Source organism: Canis aureus, chromosome 23, assembly GCF_053574225.1.
Source record: "Canis aureus isolate CA01 chromosome 23, VMU_Caureus_v.1.0, whole genome shotgun sequence".
NCBI classification, from domain to species: Eukaryota; Metazoa; Chordata; class Mammalia; order Carnivora; family Canidae; genus Canis; species Canis aureus.
The window spans coordinates 11,595,968-11,617,524 of record NC_135633.1 but is presented as its reverse complement, the minus strand read 5'-3'; the positions used below and the strand labels follow the sequence as shown (position 1 = coordinate 11,617,524).

General features: G+C 35.1%; 1 protein-coding gene and 1 long non-coding RNA gene across 14 annotated transcripts in view; one reads left to right on the top strand and one right to left on the bottom strand.

Moving 5' to 3' along the window:
• The window catches only part of SOX6 (SRY-box transcription factor 6), a 665,852-nt gene that overhangs the window by 507,991 nt on the left and 136,304 nt on the right, over positions 1 to 21,557 (bottom strand). For 2 of the 10 annotated variants that reach the window (XM_077866359.1, XM_077866364.1), the window contains exons 1-2: positions 19,155 to 19,211; positions 16,486 to 16,556 (exon numbers count right to left, since the gene is read on the bottom strand). The exons of the other annotated variants lie outside the window; for them this stretch is intronic. The gene's annotated coding sequence lies outside the window, so the exon portion shown is untranslated. Of the gene's footprint in view, positions 1 to 16,485; positions 16,557 to 19,154; positions 19,212 to 21,557 lie in introns of those variants that run through there. 10 annotated transcript variants of the gene reach the window in all.
• The window catches only part of LOC144294605 (uncharacterized), a 102,525-nt gene that overhangs the window by 47,003 nt on the left and 33,965 nt on the right, over positions 1 to 21,557 (top strand). Inside the window, exons 1-2 of one of the 4 annotated variants that reach the window (XR_013361951.1) lie at positions 19,233 to 19,335; positions 19,625 to 19,700. This is a non-coding gene — a long non-coding RNA (uncharacterized LOC144294605). Of the gene's footprint in view, positions 1 to 19,232; positions 19,336 to 19,624; positions 19,701 to 21,557 lie in introns of those variants that run through there. The other 3 variants (XR_013361950.1, XR_013361949.1, XR_013361952.1) reach the window with 3 other exon arrangements.

Below are 21,557 nucleotides of genomic sequence, written 5' to 3'. Positions count from 1 at the left end.
AAATTACTAAATTCTACACCTGAAACTAATATTACACTGTATGTTAACCAATTAGAATTTAAATAAAAAATTGAAAAAAAAAGTGATTGCCATAAAAAAGAAATAGTGATTTTACATTTGTGGGAGGAAAGAGAGTAATGATTGGTAGAAGAGCAAGAAGGATTTTGGGGATGCTATAAACACTATTTCTTAACCTTAGGTGGTGACTATACAGATACTCACTTCATGATTAAACATCTTTGTTTTATGCACTTCTCTACTTGGATACTATATTCTATAATACAAAGGTTAAAAACAATTACTTTCTTAAACCATTGACATTTAAACATAAGATAAGCAATATAAAGAAAGTGATAGGGCACCTGGGTGGCTCAGTTAAGTCTCTGCCTTTCGCTCAGGTCATGACCCCAGGGTCCTGGGATCAAGTCCCACATCAGGCTCCCTGCTCAGTGGAGAGTCTGCTTCTCCCTCTACCCCTACCTGCTGTTTGTGGTCTCTCCCTCTCTCTTTCTCTCTCTCTCATGACCTCTCTCTTTCAAATAAATAAAATCTTTAAAAACTGGGAAAAAAAGAAAATTATAAAAACTAAAACTAAAACTAAAACTAAAAACTATGAGATACCAGTTTTCATCTGTATGGTCCAGGGTATGAAGAAAGAAGCAGTTTCGAACATTATTGTTAGGAGTACAAATTGGCACAGCAGCTATGAAAAGCAATTTGATAATAACTTCAAATTTTCATTTTAGTTTGCATATAACCTTTAACCCACGATTCCATTTCTAGGAATTAGTCTTACAGGTATATTTGTACATGAACACAAGGAAGACTCTACAAGGATATTCAATGCAGTACTGTTTGTTAGTAATAGCAAAAGAATAGAACCAAAGAGTCCATTAATGAGGGGTTAAATAAATTATAGCATACTCAAACACTGAATATTTGTACTCATTTAAAAGAATGAGAAAGCATTCTTTCTCCTAATATCCTAATAGGTATATCCTCAATAGTATATTGTAGAAATGAAAAAAGCGAGATACAGGTAAATATATATATAATATATCATTTGTGGTAAGAAAGTTTTTCATAGTATAGCTCTACATGGATACATAAGAAACTGGTAATAGAGATGGCTTTCAGAAAAGGGACCTGAGAAATTGTGGAGCTTGTAGGAAGTACATCTACTTTTTACTCTGTACTTTCTCTCTACCTTTATAAATTTTTGCCATATACACATATGACCCATTCAAGTAAATAAATGTATTTTGGAACTGAGTTTCCCAAAGTCCTCAACATCCCTGACACATAACAAATACCTAATCTTGTAAACAGTAGTAAGATATAAAGATTACCTGAGAAAGGCAGTATCTTTAAGGTATGCTATCCTGTGCACCATCTAGTATATCACCTATGTACATATTTTATATTCCTGAAGTCAGTATAATTGACTAAATCTAAGAATGAAGTTTTGGGATTTACCATCCTCGGATGACGGTCTCAGCATAATGGAAGCACCTTTAAAATGACACAGATTTTCAAAAACATTACAAAACATTGTTAGACAAAACAAAGATGAGAAGTATTATCTTGTGTTAACCAGATCATTTAAATGACAGGAGAACGAGTCATGATTAGGTCCAGACAGATCCACTAAACATATACTCCCTCTTTGTATAATTTGTAATAATTTTATTTTATTTTAAAGAAGCATACTTGAACAATAAATAATTCTTTCTTCCAGATGGCTCTGCCCACTTTTTGGCATACATACTCTTTGTGAATGCCATGAGTATTTAGCCATTTACAAAAAAGTAAAATGGTTACTGCAAAATAGGTTGAATCAAGAAGATCTTCACTTCAACTTATCCCTTTCTCTGTAAACCCAACACAGTGAACATGGAAATACTATAGATAATTTTAATACCCTTGAATCTAACTTTCCCATGGCTTTTATGAATGTCTTTTTTATTTAAGTTAATCTCATGTCTGTCTTTAAGTTCATTCAACTATATACAGACCTCATTCTGTGTACGTACAATCATGGGGACTATAAATGTTTTGCCAATCTCATGTTAACTTCATAATAAACAAAAATGAATGACATCTGAAAAAGAAAGATGCTTCCACTCTTAAAATTCAGAAGTAATTAGTAGATTACAACATGGTTCTGTACCATTTGTTCACAGGCTTTAAAGACTATAAAGCTCCTAAATTCACATTTAAACCTACAGGTAGTTACTTATTTACTTGTTTCTTCAAATCAACAAAAAATCTATGCTGAACTAGTTAAGAGTCAATGGCTTTATTTTTTCTTAATCCTATGTAAAATCATATTTTTTTTCTTCAGCATATATTAATTAAGCACCTGACCCTGGCCTACATGAATAGAACAACTCTTCAATTGCTTCAATATGCATTTCTTCAGACTATAAATCTTTTAAGGATAAAAAATTGTATTTTTTCTTCCTTTTGATAAATCTATACAGTATCTTGGTACAGAGACTTCAGTAATTTTTTATTATACAACATTTTAAAACGCAAAAAAACAATTTAGTCTACTTGATGAAAAGAAATACTCTGATGTATATCAATTTAATCAAAGTCAATTTTAATAAGAACTCCTCTTTCTATGGTAAATTATTATTATTAACACTCTGGTTATTGTTTCCACTAAGATACTCTTGTAGAGTAGGTTATTCTGAATTTATATGTTGTCATATTTGTTGTTATACATTGTTATGTCTTGGAGACTAGTACCACCATTTTCTTGGATTTGAGATGCAGTACAGAGACATTTCTGATGTAGCAATTACAGTTAATTATCCATTTTCCAGTGCAGATAAACTGATCAGGAGGGAGAGATAGTAAGCAATTCTTCTTGCCAGCTAACTGAAGGCAAAAATAACAAAACCCAGAAAAAAAATTTATCTAAGTTAAAATTCCAATTCTGTTAAATAAAAAAAATAAGTTAACAATTTGAGATGATTGTCAGGGCAAAAGGAAAAAGATAGTAAGAGGAAAAAATTTAGTTTCCAAATAAATATATAGAAACATTTCTTTAATTATTATAATACAAGAGGAGCTTCATTCTAAATTATACCTTCTTACTACATGGCAGTTCACAAGCAACCTAAACTCTTTCCTCAGAACTAACTGTATTCTTTTACCTTAAAATATGATGTAATTGTCTGTTCCTCTGTCACAAAAGCATAGTAACAATGTTACTATGGACAATGATGATCATGGAGCCACAAAGTTTACCACAGCTTCATTCACCAATGCTCCCACCCATACAGTGTCATCCTCAGAAACCATCTGGTGCTCCTTCTGCATAATTACCAAAATATTGAGTTAGCACTTAACACTCTAGGGAGGATTAAATCAATTTTTTTAAGCAAGAAAAATTCCAGCCAAGTCAAAACAGAATTATAAGGTCTAAAAACTTTCTCCAAAGATCTTGTATGTCCAGGCTTTACCTTTTTTTTTTTTTTAATTGCAGTACCTGAACTATACAAATAGTATATTCAGTGAGTAGAATGCTGGCAAAGCAGATGTTACCCCTTGCATCCACCCACTAAATTTTTATTCCCAATTTGGGTGTCTGCAGTGGTGAATCAGAGCAAGGTGACTCAGTCAACTAACGACAAAAATTTGACGCTACACTTGCCTCACAGTGTTTACCATGAAATAAGACTATTATGCTCCTAAAACTTAAAAGCACAGGAGCTAGCCAAGTTGCAAAATAACATTCAGGATAAGACCACTGCATCATAATTTCTCTCTAATTGTTTTTCTTAGAACAGATGTCTAAGATGAGTTCCTCACATTAAAAACAAATGGGAGGAGATTAAGGTTTTGAACTATGCCTTTGACAAGCCCATATGAGTGTCTTACAATCGTCAGAATTCATTCAAGGGGAAAGCAAGAAGCATGGCAAAACATAACTCAGCAAAGTACTGTGCTTCAAAATATGTCTTGTTCCAGAACTTCAGACTGTACATATGTTCTCTTTTTTTGTCCTAACTTCTGTGAACCAACTGGGTGCCTACAGACAATGAAAACCAACCAAAATTTAATGAGTACCTACCATCTTCCAGACACTTTGCTTTATACAAGAAAAGCATGCTGTCATGGTAGACAAAAACAAAGTACCAAAGGCCATTTTTTCTAAATTTTGCACCAAGGCACCCCAATATGCCACAGAGAACTCACAGAAATACTAAAGGATATGTTAACTCCAGAGAAGCAGATTGATACACGACATCTGTCAATCACCGCAAACTACAAACACAAATTTCAACTTTATATCATACTATATTCATTTCTATGGCTTCATATCTTTGCAAAGCTGGGTTTTCAGTGGTTACAGTGATTTAAAAAAAAAAAGCAACTATGCCAAAATTTATATGGAACAGAAAATAAGGAAGGCAATGTCCAATCTGTTTTCATGTTTGAAAAAGTTGTACAGTGCCCAAAGGCACAGACATCTCATTAGCAATTGTGATTATTTAAAAACAAAATTAAAGTTGTGGATTTTTTTACTTTCAATTTACCTGTATTTTTTTTCAAACAGCTAATAAAATTATAGTACATAAATACTTAAGTTGTTTGATCCCAACTATGTACTAAAGTAAACTGTTAATTATTTCTCTTGTATCAGAGTCACTGTGAAAAAATTACTGACACACTAAAGACACCACGAACAAAGAAAAATTGAGAACTTCTGACTTAAAGCTTCAGGCTTGTTAACTCACAAATACGTAAGACTCAAATAAATAAAGACAAATCACTGGTGACAAATAAAGGAAAATAACACAAGTACCTAAAATATACTTTTCCAAGTGTGCCTGAATAAACTTGGTCCAGAGGAAGGGAATGAGCCAGGGTTACTGTGAGCAAAATCAATAGTCTCAATGTCAGTACCAAATAAGTCAGGCAGTGCCTTGAAATGTATATGCAATCTAAAAAGGAAAAAGGAAGCAATGAGACAACCTGAGAAAAGTAACTCAAAAGCACTCCACATAAGAGAAGAAAAACTCACTGGAAACACCACATTGTTAGGTTAGATAGTCACAGAGACATAAGATAAGCATGTGTGCAACTTCACACTAGAGGGTATCCTGGCAGTATCTGTTCATATTTCTGATTCCAGATCAAAATGTAACCAGGAAATATGTAAGTGCACATGGGAGAAAAGATACTAAAAAAGAAAGAAAACAAGGTCTTAGGACTTTAAAACATACAGAATTAGGGATGCCTGGGTGGCTCAGTGGTTGGGCCTTCGGCTTGGGTCGTGATCCCGGCATCGAGTTCCACATTGGGCTTCCTGCAAGGAGCCTGCTTCTCCCTCAGCCTATGTCTCTCTCTCTCTCTATCTCTCTCTCTGTGTGTCTCTCATGAATAAATATATATTTAAAAAATAAAAATAAAAAATAAAAGCAAAACCTTTATTATATTTTTAAGATTTTATTTATTTATTCATGAAAGACAGAGAGAGAGGCAGAGACACAAGTAGAGGGAGAAGCAGGTTCCATGCAGGGAGCCAATGTGGGACTTGATCCTGGGACTCCAAGATCACACCCTGGGCTGAACGCAGGGGCTAAACCACTAAGCCACCCAGGGATCCCCAAACAAAACCTTCAAAAGCCTCACTTATATCCTTTATTTTCAAACACACAACAGCACTCTTTTCAATAATCACATTTCATGGCAAAAGCAGTATATCTAACTTTCCAAAGACCACTCTCTACTTCTTGAACTCAACTCATGAACATGACTCATTATTCTTCAAAAGCTGGACAGAAAAATAAATTCATCATCCAAGGCATAATTTTTTCATATCCGAGAACTCCCCTTTATTCTTGTATCACAAAAAAACTTTCCATTGCACCTTCTGAAGACAAAGTGTTTTCAGAGCTACCATATATATCCCAGTAAGAGAGGGAAGGCTATTGTTTTCCCCCACCTGCCAGATTTTGAGAAAATGAGAATCAAAGAAATAACATAAACGAGCTTTCATTTTCAGTAGCTAGGATAAAATCCTATTTTTATTACTTATTAGTTATTACCATGTCTTCCAAGTTATATTCAACAGGCTCAACCTCTCCTCCAAATTTCATGATGCAATACTAAGTTTAGAAGGTACTAATTTACCTGAATGCTAATGCTTCTTCTATATCGAGTTTGCTTAAAATAAGACTCAGACATTTTTAAAGTGACAGGAAAATAGAGACAGAACAGAGAAGAGAAATTAAGGTCACAAAATCAATTTAAATGTGACATTAAGCTTAAGTTCTCCCCAGACACCCTCTAAGATACTATGACCCCCATAGATATACATAAATGTAGGAAAAGGAAACTTGTCAGGTAATATAATAGATGAAACACTTTTTAATGAGCTTTCATGCCCCAGTACAGTGGATGCCAATTCAAAGAAGCAGCTCCAGTGGCCAAAAGGACTTTTCACTCAGGAGCAACAACCAGACTGTAGATATCACCTGTTTGTTACAAGTATCCTAACTGGCATCTCAGTTACTTTAAAGAGGCTCATAAAAATTCCTAGAGCACTGAGGAGGGGATAAAAAAATCAACATAGGCAATTAGTCAAACAGAAAGGGTCCTGCCACAGCCATTTCCTTTTAGAATTCTGGAAACCTGACAGCATCATAACATTACACTTGCAAGATGAAAATTTTTTTCCGCAATGCTTTCCAGGACTCATACTCAATCTACAGGTATCTAACATATTTCCTAATACTTAATTGACTATTTTCTTTATCCTTCTCAATTGCTCTTGTACCCTCAGCTAGAATCTACTCTGAGAAAAGTAAAATTAAATTCACATTACCTTTTCCAAATGTATTTGTCTTCTATAACTGCTCAGCAATCCTGGAATGGAAACAGAAGTACTGAACCAGAAAAGACCCCAAATAACCAAAGGAATGTTGAAAAAGGAAACCAAAACTGGTGGCATCATGATTCCAGACTTCAAGCTCTATTACAAAACTGTAATCATCAAGACAGTATGGAGTATGGTACTAGCACAAAAACAGATCAATGGAACAGAATGGAGAACCCAGAAATGGCCCCAAATTCTATGGTTCAACTAATCTTCAACAAAGCATAAAAGAATATCCAATGGAAAAAAAGGACAGTCTCTTCAATAAATAGTGGTGGGAAAATTGGACAGCCACATGCAGAAGAATGTAACTGACCATTTTCTTATACCACATACAAAAATAAACTCAAAATGGATGAAAGACAGGAATCCATCAAAATCCTAGAGGATAACACAGGCAACAACCTCTTTGACTCAGCTGCAGCAACTTCTTGCTAGATATGTCTCCACAGGCAAGGGAAACAAAAGCAAAAATGAGCCATTGAGAATCAGGATTTAAAAAATTTTTGCACAGCAAAGGAAATAGTCAACAAAACCAAAAGACAACCTATGGAATGCGAGAAGATATATGCAAATGTTTTATCAGATAAAGGGCTAGTATCCAAAATCTATAAAGAACTCACCAAACTCAACACTTAAAAAACAATAACCCAGTCAAGAAATGGGCAGAAGACATGAACAGACATTTCTCCAGAGAAGACATACAAATGGCCAACAGACACAAGAAAAAATGCTCCACATCACTCAGCATCAGGGAAATTCAAATCAAAACCACAATGAGATACCACCTCACACTAGTCAGAATGGCTATAATTAACAAGTCAGGAAACAATAAATATTGTCAAGGGTGCAGAGAAAAGGGAACCCTCTTACACTGTTGATGGGAATGCAAGCTGTTATAGCCACTCTGGAAAACAGTATGGAGGTTCCTCAAAAAGTTAAAAATAGTGCTACCTTATGACTCAGCAATTGCACTACTAGATATTTACACAAAAGATACAAAGGCAGTGATCCGGGGCTTCTGGGTGGCTCAGTGATTGAGCATCTGCCTTTGGCTCAGGTCATGATCCTGGGGTCCTGGGATCAAGTTCTGCATCAGGGTCCCTGTGGGAAGCCTGCTTCTCCCTCTGCCTATATCTCTTGCCTCTATCTCTGTGTCTCTCATGAATAAATAATAATAAAATATTTAAAAAGATTTTTATTTATTTATTTTTTTTTAAATTTTTATTTATTTATGATAGTCACAGAGAGAGAGAGAGAGAGAGAGGCAGAGACACAGGCAGAGGGAGAAGCAGGCTCCATGCACTGGGAGCCTGACGTGGGATTCGATCCTGGGTCTCCAGGATCGCGCCCTGGGCCAAAGGCAGGCGCTAAACCGCTGCGCCACCCAGGGATCCCTAAAAAGATTTTTTTTAAAAAGCAAAGGTAGCAATCCAAAGGGGAACCTGCACTCCAATGTTTACAGCAGCAATATTCACAATAGCCAATATATGGAAAGAGCCGAGATGTCCATCAACAGATGAATGGATAAAGAAGACATGGTATACGTATACAATGGAATATTATCCAGCCATCAAAAAAAATGAAATCTTACCATTTGCATCGACCTGGATGGACCTAGGGGGTATTATGCTAAGCAAAATAAGTCAATCAGAGAAAGCCAATTTTCATATGATTTCACTCATGTGGAATTTAAGAAACAAAACAAAGGATCATAGAAGGGAAGGAAAAATAAGATGAAATCAGAGAGGGAAACAAACCATAAGAGACTCTTAATCATAGGAAACAAACAGGGTTGCTGGAGGAGAGAAGTAGGGGATGGGATAACTGGGTGATGGGCATTAAGGAGGACACGTGATGTAATGAGCACTGGATATTTTATACAACTGATAGATGAATCACTGAATTCTACCTCTGAAACTTAACAATGCACTATATGTTAATTAACTGAACTAAAATAAAATAAAATACAAATTTTTAAGAATGTAAAAAAATAAAAGAAACAAATACTGAAGGCAGAAGAAATCTAACAGTCTACTGTGGTCTGTTGTATTATGTTCCCAAACTATCTATTCCCATTCTTTGATATGTGACTTCCAGTGTCCCCCCCAGTAGATGGAGTAGGTTTTCCTGCCCCATTGCCAGGCATGGATAGGTGACTTGGTCAATTGAATATGAGAAGATGTGACAAACACTATATCTTTATGGAAGCTTGAAATGCACCTACACAATTTGGTTCAGCAGTTTGTACTCCTGGCTTCTGCTGTGAGAATAGCACATCCCAAATAGGGGCTGCTCCTTCAACCTGGATCAGAGACTGAAATGCCATATGGCCAAACAAAGCCAAGCAGAGCCACGGGCAACCTGAAGACCCATGATTGAGAAATGAATGTTTGTTGTTTTAAGCCACTGTGACTTTGTGATTCTTTCTGACTGCAACAAAACTGACAAATACAGAAACTGGTAACAGAAATGGTACTATACTGGGATACCTGGTGGCTCAGTTGTTTAAGCAGCTGCCTTCAGCTCAGATCATGATCCCAGGATCCTGGGATAGAGTTGGACTTGGGCTCCCTGCTCAGCAGGGAGTCTGAGTCCCCTCGTCCCTCCCCCTCCCCCTGCTCTCTCTCTCTCTCTCTCTCTCTCTCTCTCTCGTTCACTCTCTCTCTCTCAAATAAATATCTTTTTTAAAAAAGAAGTGATATTATACTGCATAAGAACCTCAAAACCTCAGTGACTTACCAACAGCAAATATTTATTTCTCTACTCATTCTATGCTGGTGGAAGCAGGTCAGTGTGTCTCTCCTTTAGGCCTTGAGTCAGATTCAAGTCTACTCTATTTTCTTATTTTAGAACCCAGGCTCAGAACACACTGTATATTTGAAACATGCTCTTATAACAGAGGGCAAAGGAATTAGAAGCCTAGTGGAAACTTGTAATGTTTCTAAAAGATTCTGCTCAGAAATTACATAGCCAAAACCCAAAATCAGTAAGGAGGAGGAAATATACTTCACCTATAAAGTTAAGGAATAAATAATTGTAATCGATAGTACAATACGCTATATTTATTATTTTTTTAATTGAAGTACAGTTGAATAATGTTACATTAGGTATAACACATAACAATTTAACAAGTCTCTCTGCTATGCCAAGCTCACTACCATCTGTCATCATACAGCACTATTACAATGATTGGCTATATTCCCTATACCTTTTATCCCCATGACTTCTTCATACGTTTTAATCATTGTACCAGCTATACTTTACATAAGTTATCTTACTGTATCTCTCAGCGACCCAACAAGAAAGACATTATCCATCTTTTACAAATTTGTGGCTCAGAGGAGTTATGTAACTTGTCCAAAGATATTCCAAAGATGTGTGATTGGAGGCTGAGGATCCCAGTCCAGGAACATATGACTCCAAAGCACTTGCTCTTAAACTCACTCCACATTCATACACAGTTTTTCTCTGTCAAGTTACAAGCATTAACTTAACAGATGGGATCTGTCCTTGTGTAAAACCAGTATTGGCTATAAAAGACTTCAATAACTAACCTATCTAAGTGAAATAGGGCAATGTAAGGGTAGTAAAAAAGAGAGAGACATCTATGAAAATAGACTTATGAAAAGATAGATAGGAATGAGTATAGAACAATGAGAACCCCAAGGAACTGGAAAATAAGAAGAGAAATTGATAGCACTTCTCTGGGCAAGAGCACTTACAAAAATAGCTTGCCTCAGGGGAAAACTTTTTAGATTCTGATTTCACAGGCCATAAGAAAAGCAGTAGGGTGTTTCCCTTTTCTTTAAAAAGTATAAACACTCAGTTTTTTTTGTAGCTACCTGAATACTACCATGAACTCACTTCAGACACCACTGTGAAACTGGTGGTCACTAGCCTTTGGACATCATGTGTTTTTTAAAATCCAAAAAACATACTATCCCTGATGAAACTGAATGAGTTCCTCTCAATACGCTTAAGGAATCCTTTTTCATCTGAGTCACCTTGGGGCTCCAAACCATGATCTGCTGTCTCTGCCAATTTCTACCACAATTGTAAGTCTATTTGAAATGTTAAGAAACTATGGTGGCAAGGTAACTTCTAGTTGTTATTGTTGACTTCTTATAATTCAAGAATTTAAAACTAATTAGAGATACATATTTATGCTAGCAAAATACTTTCTAATCAGGTAGATAGTAATTAGAGCAGTAGAGGCACCACAGAACATTAGTATTGCAACAGAAAGCTGGTGAATCTTTTAGCAGGCCTCCATGCCAGAGAGCTAGGCTGCTGCTGGAGAAAAGGCAAACACTCTCTAAGTTACATAGCTCATTACAAGTAACTAATCTTTGTACAAGTATGCCATGCTATTTTATTTGTTTATATTTGAAGACCCTGTTACTCTATAACACAATGGGGGGAAAATTAAAAAGAAAACAAGCATGTACTCTCCCATATATGAGAAGAAAACTGTAGTAGTCAGTTATCCATACAACCTGATCCTAATTATTCTCTTCTTCAACCCCTACTTTTTCCAGAAATGTTGCTACTATAGCTTACCATTCATAGTCTTACAGTAAACTAAGTAAGTTGTATTTACCTAAGATGGCTTTGGAAATTTTCCTGCAATTCAGAATGTCAATAAGTCACATGGTAGATTAAATCAGAAAAGGATCAATTGTTGCATGAATAATCTACCTCAGAAATATTATCTTGTTCATGTTCAGGCACCAGTGTATTATTCCAGTTGGAATAGAGTACCACTGGTCCCTTTGATAGATAACTCAAAGAAGAGAAAATTTTTACTAATACATTTTGTGTCTGTACATACTAAGATACATACACCATCAAGGAAATCCTACAACACTAGTAGTAGTAGTTTATATATGTGAGTGGGTGATATGTATAGACATAGTTATCAAATTCAAATCAGCCAAAAAGTAGCAGTGAAAATTCTAACTATGAAGTACACATAAAATATCTTATTCAAAATTTATAATTAAACAGAGGGGCTAGATAGGACGTAAAAGAAAAAATATAGCTTTGGAGTCCAATAGACCTGAGGGTTTTTGTTTTATTTTAAAGATTTTATTTATTTATCTGAGAGAAAGAAAGAGCACAAGCAGGGGGAGCAGCAGAGGGAGAGAGAGAAGCAGGCTCCCTGATGCAAGGCTCGATCCAGGACCTGGGATCATGACCTGAACTAAAGGCAGATATTTAACTGACTGAGCTACCCAGGCACCCCTAGACTTGAGGTTTAATTCTAGGTCTTCAACTGTGTAACCCTGAGCAATTAATTTCTCTGAATCTAGGATGTATGATTTTTAAATGAGGTAATACAGAAAACATACAGGATTTTTAAGATTAAGTGATATAATAGTTATATAAAGCTCATTGAATAAGACTTAATATATAGCAGATACTAAGTAAATGTTAGGAAATGTTTGATTGACTTGAGAAGAGTATAGAATGTATTTATCAGATGAACAAAAGCATTTTTTCCTCATTTCTTTTCCTTTGAAAACTACCAAAAAGAAAAAAGAAAAGAAAAGAATATTGGTGGGTGAGGAGAGTGTATTGAGGAGACCTTCAATGAAGCAATGAAATTCCGACAAGCCCAAACCACAAAATGAAGAATATATGCGAAATATCTCGAAATCTAAACCAGAATACAGGAGAATACTATAAGCTGACACCTACCTCCTCAGACTTCAAGCAAGAATAAATTTCTCTCAAAGTACCACAGCCTGAAAGGATAGCAAATGATCCTTTGATTAAAGTGATACAATTTAGAGGCATGAGAGCTAATAGAACTAGTAGGGAATATTCCTGTGAAGGCCCAGTTCCACACTGAGGAACTGCAGGTGAAGTCGAACTGAATGAGGAGGAAACATGTAGATATACCATCTTGTCTATAACCTAATCTCCTAAAACACTGCCTGAGGTGAGGGAAAGGAAGCAGAGATGACCAGATCACAACACAGATAGCCTGACTTAAGGTGCTTCATTGTAAGCTACACCAAAATTCTAATGCCAGAAACTAAGGAGAGATAATAAGCAGAATGTTAAAGAAGAAGGAGGAGGAGGAGGAGAGGGGGAAGGAAGGGAGGAAGGGAGGAAGGGAGGAAGGGAGGAAGGGAGGAAGGAAGGAAGGAAGGAAGAAAAAAAAAGTTTGCAAGACAACATGTAAGTTTAAAAGCTGCTAAGACTGCTGCAATTCATTCTATAGTCCTCCTCTTCGTATTATTTTTCAGCAAATAGCTATCAGGATAAATATGTCCCCATCTAAAGATAAACAATATGAAAGAAATTAGCACAGGATCTATATGTGCATACATAATGGAAAAAAAACAGGATATCAGAGACACCGATTACACAATAAAAGAATAATGATTTTCTTCCCTGCTCAAAGAAACAGAGTTTAAACTAATATTTTTCCTCAGTCTTAAATAAAAATAACAGGACCTGGGAATGGAGGAGAAGAGCTCAAAGAAAAGATAAAGAGGCCAAAAAAAATTATATATATTATATTATATATATTATATATTATATTATTATATTATATTATATTATATATATATAATAGTAGTTGAAAAGTAAGCTGGCAGAACTTAAAAAAGAAATGGAAGAAGGAAAATTAAGTCATTTTACATAGATAAAAGTCTCATTTGATATAACAGAAAAAAATTGTTTTAACAACTGATACTAAGGCTTAGAGGAAGGATTAAGGAAATCATTTTAAAAGAAATAGTAAAAATGAACAAAGGGAAAATATTGGGGATAAAACTGATAATTAAGAAAATAATGGAGGTGCCTGGAAGGCTCAATTGGTTGAATGTCTGCCTTTGGCTCAGGTCAGGATCCCAGGGTCCTGGGAGAGAGCACTTCATAGGGCTCCCTGCTCAGTGGAATGCTTACTTCTCCTCTCCCACTGCCTGCCTCCCCACCGCTCATGTTCTCTCTCTCTCTCTCTCTAATAAATAAATAAAAATATTTTTAAAAAAAGAAAGCAATGGATTTGTGATATATATATCATTATTGATTCTGAAGAAAATAATTTTTAAATAGGCATACACATAAAGAAAATTGCTTATAAAAGGAGAAAATAATTCATAGTCCCCAGGAAAAGGTAAAACATAACAATGATGCTAAAATATATCATCATAAACTTTGTACTTCGAAGGCTCACAGGTAAGAACAATCACCTGCAAAGCTGGAGGTAGAAGAGGTTGTTGCAGGAATCAAGTGGATAGCCTTTGCCCCAACAACATTAAATGCCAGAAAAAAAGTAGAGTAAATTCTACAGAATCCTGAAAGGTAAGTGTAACCTCATTATGTTATACCCAGCCAAGTTATCCTTCAAGTACAAAAGCAACAAAGATGAAACATAAAATATATAAACATATAAAGATTATGGAAGTTTGAATCCAAGAAAACACTACCTGAAAATAAAATTCGCCTAAGCAAAGAATGAATCAAAAAGAAGTTAGTGCTAAAAGGTAAGCACTAAGCAACACTTTAAGTTACGATACAATGTGGAAAGAATAAATCAAAGTTAGGCATGAAAGAGGAGGATAGGAAAAAGTGTTTATTGATATAATTATTTTTCATAGTAGAGGATACTATCTTAAGTCAAACTAGGTGGTTTTATTTTTAATGACATTAACCTCATCCTTTGTTTTACTTCACAAAGATCTTTAGAAATTAACATGTCAGGCCGCCCTGGTGGCACAGCGGTTTAGCACCGCCTGCAGCCCAGGGCATGATCCTGGAGACCCGGGATGGAGTCCCAACGTCCGGCTCCCTAAATGGAGCCTGCTTCTCCCTCTGCCTGTGTCTCTGCCCCTCTCTCTCTCTCTCTCTCTCTCTCTCTCTCTCTCTCTCTGTGTCTCTCATGAATAAATAAATAAAATCTTAAAAAAAAAAAAGAAATTAACATGTCTTGCTATAAAGATATATATGAAGTTAGGAAATTTCTTCAGTTTCATTTTAATTCTTTTGTTAAATCTTAGAAAATTAAATTCAACAATTATGAAATATAGGCTTCCCATCCCAAGGAGACAAGAGGTTTCCCCATCCACTTTCTCTTCAAATGCATAAATAAAAAGAGATTAGTTTTAGAACTAATACCCAAGGAGCCCTCAACACTACTCTACTCAGGAAGGGGTCTATTTATCCTCATTCTTTTGGGTTGCTTAACCCACAGTATGACCAAAAAATAAAGCAAAGCTAACTAACTGGCTCATAATTTCATTACCTTAATCTCAGTGGCACTGGGCTCTGAATTCAATTTTCCAAAACCAAAAAAGTTTACTTGGTTCTGTAAAAAGTGTTCAATCATGGTGTCTAGCATACAATTATATCCAGTAGTAATCTATTTCACTTAATAATAAAAGGAAACTGGATTCTTACGGTTTCCTTCTTTTTCTTTAAGATTTTATTTATTTATTCATGAGACACACACACACACACAAAGAGAGAGAGAGAGAGAGAAGCAGAGACACAGGCAGAGGGAGAAGCAGGTTCCATGCAGGGAGCCCGATGTGGGACTCAATCCCGGGTCTCCAGGATCACGCCCTGAGCCGAAGGCAGGCACTAAACCACTGAGCCCCCCAGGCTGCCCTTCTTATGGTTTCCTCAGCAAATTTCAATTATGGATTCTTACTTAGAACATGTCTATGATATCATGATTCAAGATCTTTTTAAATAACATGTATTCTACAGCAACTTAATAAAATTACTTTATAAAAACAGACCTAGACCTAACATATCTTCGTATGTGTCCAAATAAAATGCAGTCTCAATATCAATTTCTGGTTTTGTTGAGACAATAGCAGGATTCAAAACTATTCTACACATTTTTGAAACATGATATGCCAACGTTTTTAAGCATCAGGCACACAAGGTTACAAGTTGTAAATTACAAAGGTCTTAGAACAAATTTGCAAAGTGAAATCACCCTTCACAGGTGAAATATTCTATTTATTCTATGAAAAAAAACATTTCAGTCTAAATTAAACTTCTGAATGTTTTGGATATTGCTGTAATACGGACACAACAAGGGAAAGATGGTAACATTTCATCATGTTCAGCATAATACAGGTATAATATGAATTTCTGATAGAAATATTTTCAAGGAAATTAAATCACTGAATAAAATTTCACTTAATATTGATGCCCCCTATATCATCAAAAAAACAATTAAATGCAAAATTACATATATGGCATTTGTTTAAAACATAATACTTAGCATACTAATTATATTCATTCAGCAAAAAAATACATTAAAATGCTCAACACAAATGAAAAGTATATAATACCAGCACCTTGTGATGAAAACAGAATATTTAAAACTAAATTAATATATCTTTAATATTTGGGGCATAATTTAGTCTGTGAAACTGGGTAAGATAGAGATAGTCATGTTGGATTAAAAAAAAAAATCACATATCCCTAAAAATTAGGTAAGACAAAGGATTAATACAAAGCTCAATGACAAGATTTAAGACCAAAAAGCTGTCTCTTGAGATATGAAAAGTCATATTCTGAGATTTGAATTCTAAAGAAGACAAAGGTGAAAAACATACGTGAAAGTCAACTATTAACTCCTCCTCGTCACTCTTTTCCAGCAGCAGAAAATGGCTACTACATTTTCATCCTAAGATGTATAGGGTGAAAAAGATTTTAGAGATAGCATACTTTCATTGAAAACTTTAAATTTTGTCTTCCGCATAATATTAATTAATCTCTAACTTTTCATTTTGTCTTATTAGGGTGCATGTTTGAGCAGGAGTAAGATGTAAAAGGAAGTTCCCATATACCAGGATAAATAAAATTATGTCATTTGGTAATGGCAGATTTGTTTAAATGTCATTTTGAAAAATAAACATATTCATCTGGGAGCCTGGGTGGCTCAGCAGTTTAGCACTGCCTTCAGCCCAGGGCATGATCCTGAAGACCCAGGATCGAGTCCCACGTCAGGCTCTCTGCATGGAGCCTGCTTCTCCCTCTGCCTGTGTCTCTGCCTCTCTCTCTCTCTCTTTCTCATTAATAAATAAATAAAATCTTTTAAAAAATAAAAATAAAAAATAAACATATTCCTTCTACAAACAGCTTTATTGATAAGTATATCAATACAAGATATCAAGAAAAAATCACACAAAAATAAAAACGCAGAGTTCCAAACAAGGATAATTTTGAATTATGATCAGTTTTTGAAAACCAATAACATTATATTTGTTGAGCACACGTTCTTCTCTTGTCCACCTTAACATAACACCAATCTATAGATCCAAAGCATATAAAGATTCAGATAAACACATATTTAGGGATTTTAAAATGAATCAATTAATAATTATATACTGGCCATTTAAAGTAATAATTTGTCCATCGTAACATATTTTCAACACTCTATGAAACACAACTAGTAAAACAACACAGCAAAAGATAGAAGTCTAACAAAATATACAAAGTTTTATCACTTCATAATCTATAGATCATACAATATTGGTTAGTGATGCAGAAGTCCTCAACAGAGAAACCTGGAAAATTTTCAAATAGTTAATTCTTAGGCCTGTAAATCACAGAACTATGAAAATTTCTAAAACAAAAAACCTTGTAATCTAAAAGAAATAAGCCTATAGATAAAAATGATTTTATTAAAATATTTTAAAGGCTCAATCCCACAGGATCATTTTTTTCCCCAGACCTAAGTTTTCTATTGAACTTTGTTTTATCTATAAAATGAATTTGAAATAGATGGCTTCCAAGGTCTCTACAATTCTAAAATATTGCAGTTCTATAATTTTGGAAATATAGGAAGTCCTATATTTTCTACAGGAAACACAGAATCATACAAATGGATTTAGTTCCAAACGTCTTCTTAGAACTTGGAATGTACTTTCTCATAGAAACAATGATACCAATAGAATGCAATGTCAGTTCACTAGTGCATATCTGAATGTTGGATTATAGCACTCTAGTTTCTCTAAGAAAATATGCATTAAATTCTCTCTGGAAATCCAAGACAAACTTGTCTCCTGACCCTCATTCCCTACCACCCCAAGAGGAAGAACGATCTACTGATGTTGGCAGCAGTAATTTCAAGAGCAAAGCACAAGACATCAGTAAAGTATCATCCATCACACTTTCAACACCACACTCTTTTCCTCCTTCTACAAAGGGCCTTTCAGTGGAACCCTCATCAACAAAGCTATAGCCATGACACTAATGTCCGTGCAGCTGCCAAAGAGGGAAGAGAAATTCTGCAAATTTAAGATGAGTATTGACTAGTTAGGGATTATCTTCAACCTAATCCAGAAGCCAAGATATGTCAATGTTTTTATAATCACAATGATTTCCTCATAAAGATGGAATTTGACCTGCCCATTGCAGAGCAGAAGTACATTAAGTTCTTTAATTTTGAGATGCTGATGTTTGCTCACTGGATATATATCATCACTAAGATCTTCATAAGAATGAATATGCTAAAGACATTTTGCAAGCTGGTGAAAAATATCTACCAGATGATGATGTCCTTAAGTTTATCTGCAAAACTGATAAACTGGTAGACTGCTTTCCAGGTAAATGCAAGCCAGACGTGGTCTAGTAGGGAAAGCTATTACTTATACCCATGCTCCAAGAATCATATAAGCATAGTTTATTCCTTTCTCTTTAAAAGCATGATTGATACTTTAAAAAATTGGTCTTAAATGCTAAATAAAACTTTTAATTTCCATGAATACAACAACATTGTGGATGTTTAACAGCCAGGCATTGGTTATCTTTAGTTGCAAAATTTGCCAAGCATTGAATTAGGAAGTCATTCATTTTATGAGGAACCTGACAGACAAGCATATCGCCAAGGAACAATTCTCCCCTGAAAAAGGCATTGTGAAGCAGACATCCGTTAATATCTTCTTTTCTCAAAATATTTGGTTAGATAAGTTGTTTTCATTACTTTAATCTAGGACCTGATCCAAGCATGTTTCAATTTCTGTGACCTAAATTTGCAAATGTTATTTTCCATCATGCTGGCATGCTGTTGTTCTCCAGATCAGCTTCACATGAGGGGACTATTATCGATTGTGAAAGCACAACAGGTGGGTCACATCAAAGGTCACATTAGTTTTGTTCACAGGCCCAGACACAAGGTTCTCATTATCCTTAATAAAAACAGAAGCTAGTAATAAAAACATATCATTGAAATAACATCTCTCTCCATTCATATGCAATAACATCACACACTAGAACCTACCATTTCCAAATTCTGCTGCTGGTTATAGTAGCATGGTCATTTTGTGGCATTAGTTATAAAAATAATGGTATAAATTATGACCTCACAAGCAAACTTCTACAGCAATTGTTTGAGCTGTTAAGTTAAACTCCTAATTCACAAAGATCTCCCAGAATAAATCTGTCCTACAGAATTTAGCAAGGTAACAAATTTTGAGCATTTTAATCAATATTGTGACTAAGAATTTTAATAACTCCAGTTATTAATGAAACAGCAAATCAAGAAGACTTCAGAATCAGTTATGTAGCTCCATTTAAATTCTGTTTAGCTAAAACAGAAATATTATTCAACCCTAACACATTATGAACAAAAATACTCATTTCTTAAGTAACTCCATGCTCTGTACCATTAAAATTCAAAAGTTTGCTCAACAAAGAGATTTTATTTTAAAGACTATGATCAATTCAGTGGAGTACTTTTTTTTTTTTCAGCACCAGGGACCAGTAATTGGTAAATGACAGCTCATATTTATATTACTCATAGTCTCCTAACTCTACTTCTGAAAAGGTATAGTATTTTATTTCCAAATCAAAAACAGTCTACACACACACACACACACACACACACACTGCCATTAAAAACTTAAAAAATTAATTAGGTAGAAATATAAATTGAATACCTACTAATATGCCAGGCAATGTCTAGTAACAAAGAACTCTCCACCTCAAAAGCAAGTTCTTTCTAGCAGTAGTATAATCCTCCATACCCATTTTGAAAGTGAATTTAACCAAAATCAAATGAATATGTAGCTTTCTAGAAAAACACTTACTATATAGACCAATATATATTACATATATTGTTGCCCGAAGTTTAACAATAATATCATTATTTAACTATAACTTTATAATTTAATAATATTGATAATCTGAGCCTCTTTTTAAAATGTAATGGCTGGGGCACCTAGGTGGCTCAGTCAGACTCTTGATTACAGCTCAGTTTATGATCTCAGGATCCAGCCCATCAGGCTCCCCATTGAGTGGGGTATCTGGTTCTCTCCCTCTACTCCTCCCCCACCCTCACAGGCATGTACTCTCTCTCTAAAAATAAATAAATGAAATCTTTAAATGTGATGGCTATGATACAGATCTTTTTATTTCTAACCCAGGAAAATTCTTACCTTATGTTCCTTTCATTTCTTAATATTGATGGTTGCAGTAGTATCCATCCAGATATCACAGATACAAGAGGGAAAACTATGCTGGCTATCATACAAATTTCATAGAACCAAAGTCTTTATTAAGCTCTATATTACCAGCCCAAACTTCAGGTTCTGTCTTCTATTCTTCATGTCAATGATATCCAAATTAGTATATCCAGGCATAATTTGACACTAAATTAGATAAATATATATTTTTGAGAGACAGGGAGAGAGAAAGTGCATGCACAAGGGGGAATAAAGGGGATAGGGAAAGGGGCAGAAGGATAGGGAGAGAGAGAATCCCAAGCAGGCTCCATGCCCAAGCATAGAGCCCAACAAGGGACTTAATCTCACAACCCTGAGATCATGCCCCAGTCAAAATCAAGAGGTGAATGCTTAATCAAATGAGCCACCCAGCTCCACTAGATCAATATTCTTATAGCTTTAAATCTCATGATCTAATCCCCTCGTCTCCTTATATGACAATAAAAATGATTATGATTAAGATAATAATAATGGTTCACCATGCAGTATACACCTGGCACTGTCCTAAACACATTACATATATCACATTAGACATATCACAATACCTATATTATTTTCTTCATTTTAAACATAAAAAAAACTGAAGTACCTCCCCTTCCCTCTACCGCACCATTAGAACGCTATGCTTTTAAGGTTGAATTTCTTTTTTTTAGTCTTAACAATGTGGATATTTATTGTATCATTAAGCTAGTATTTACTTGAAAAATAGCACTAAATTAATCCAGGTATTAAACAAGAATTAAGATGTCCCCTCTTTATTTTACACCAATGAAAGCTCAGTATAATTTTTCTTAGATAGGAGTGGAAGTTGTGAATCACTCTAACATTGATGAAGTAACAACAACTGGATTTACCTTAAACTAGAAAACAAAATGTATGAAACTATGTAGGAGTACAATTCCTGAGAAAAGGGAAACAAATGAGTGAACCTACAAATGCTCCTGGAATCTTCAGGCCACAGAACAGAAAGGAGATCCCAAACAAAGATTAAAGAGCAGAGAGAGGGGATCCCTGGGTGGCGCAGCGGTTTGGCACCTGCCTTTGGCCCAGGGCGCGATCCTGGAGACCCAGGATCGAATCCCACGTCGGGCTCCCGGTGTGTGGAGCCTGCTTCTCCCTCTGCCTGTGTCTCTGTCTCTCTCTCTCTCTCTGTGACTATCGTAAAAATAAATAAAAATTAA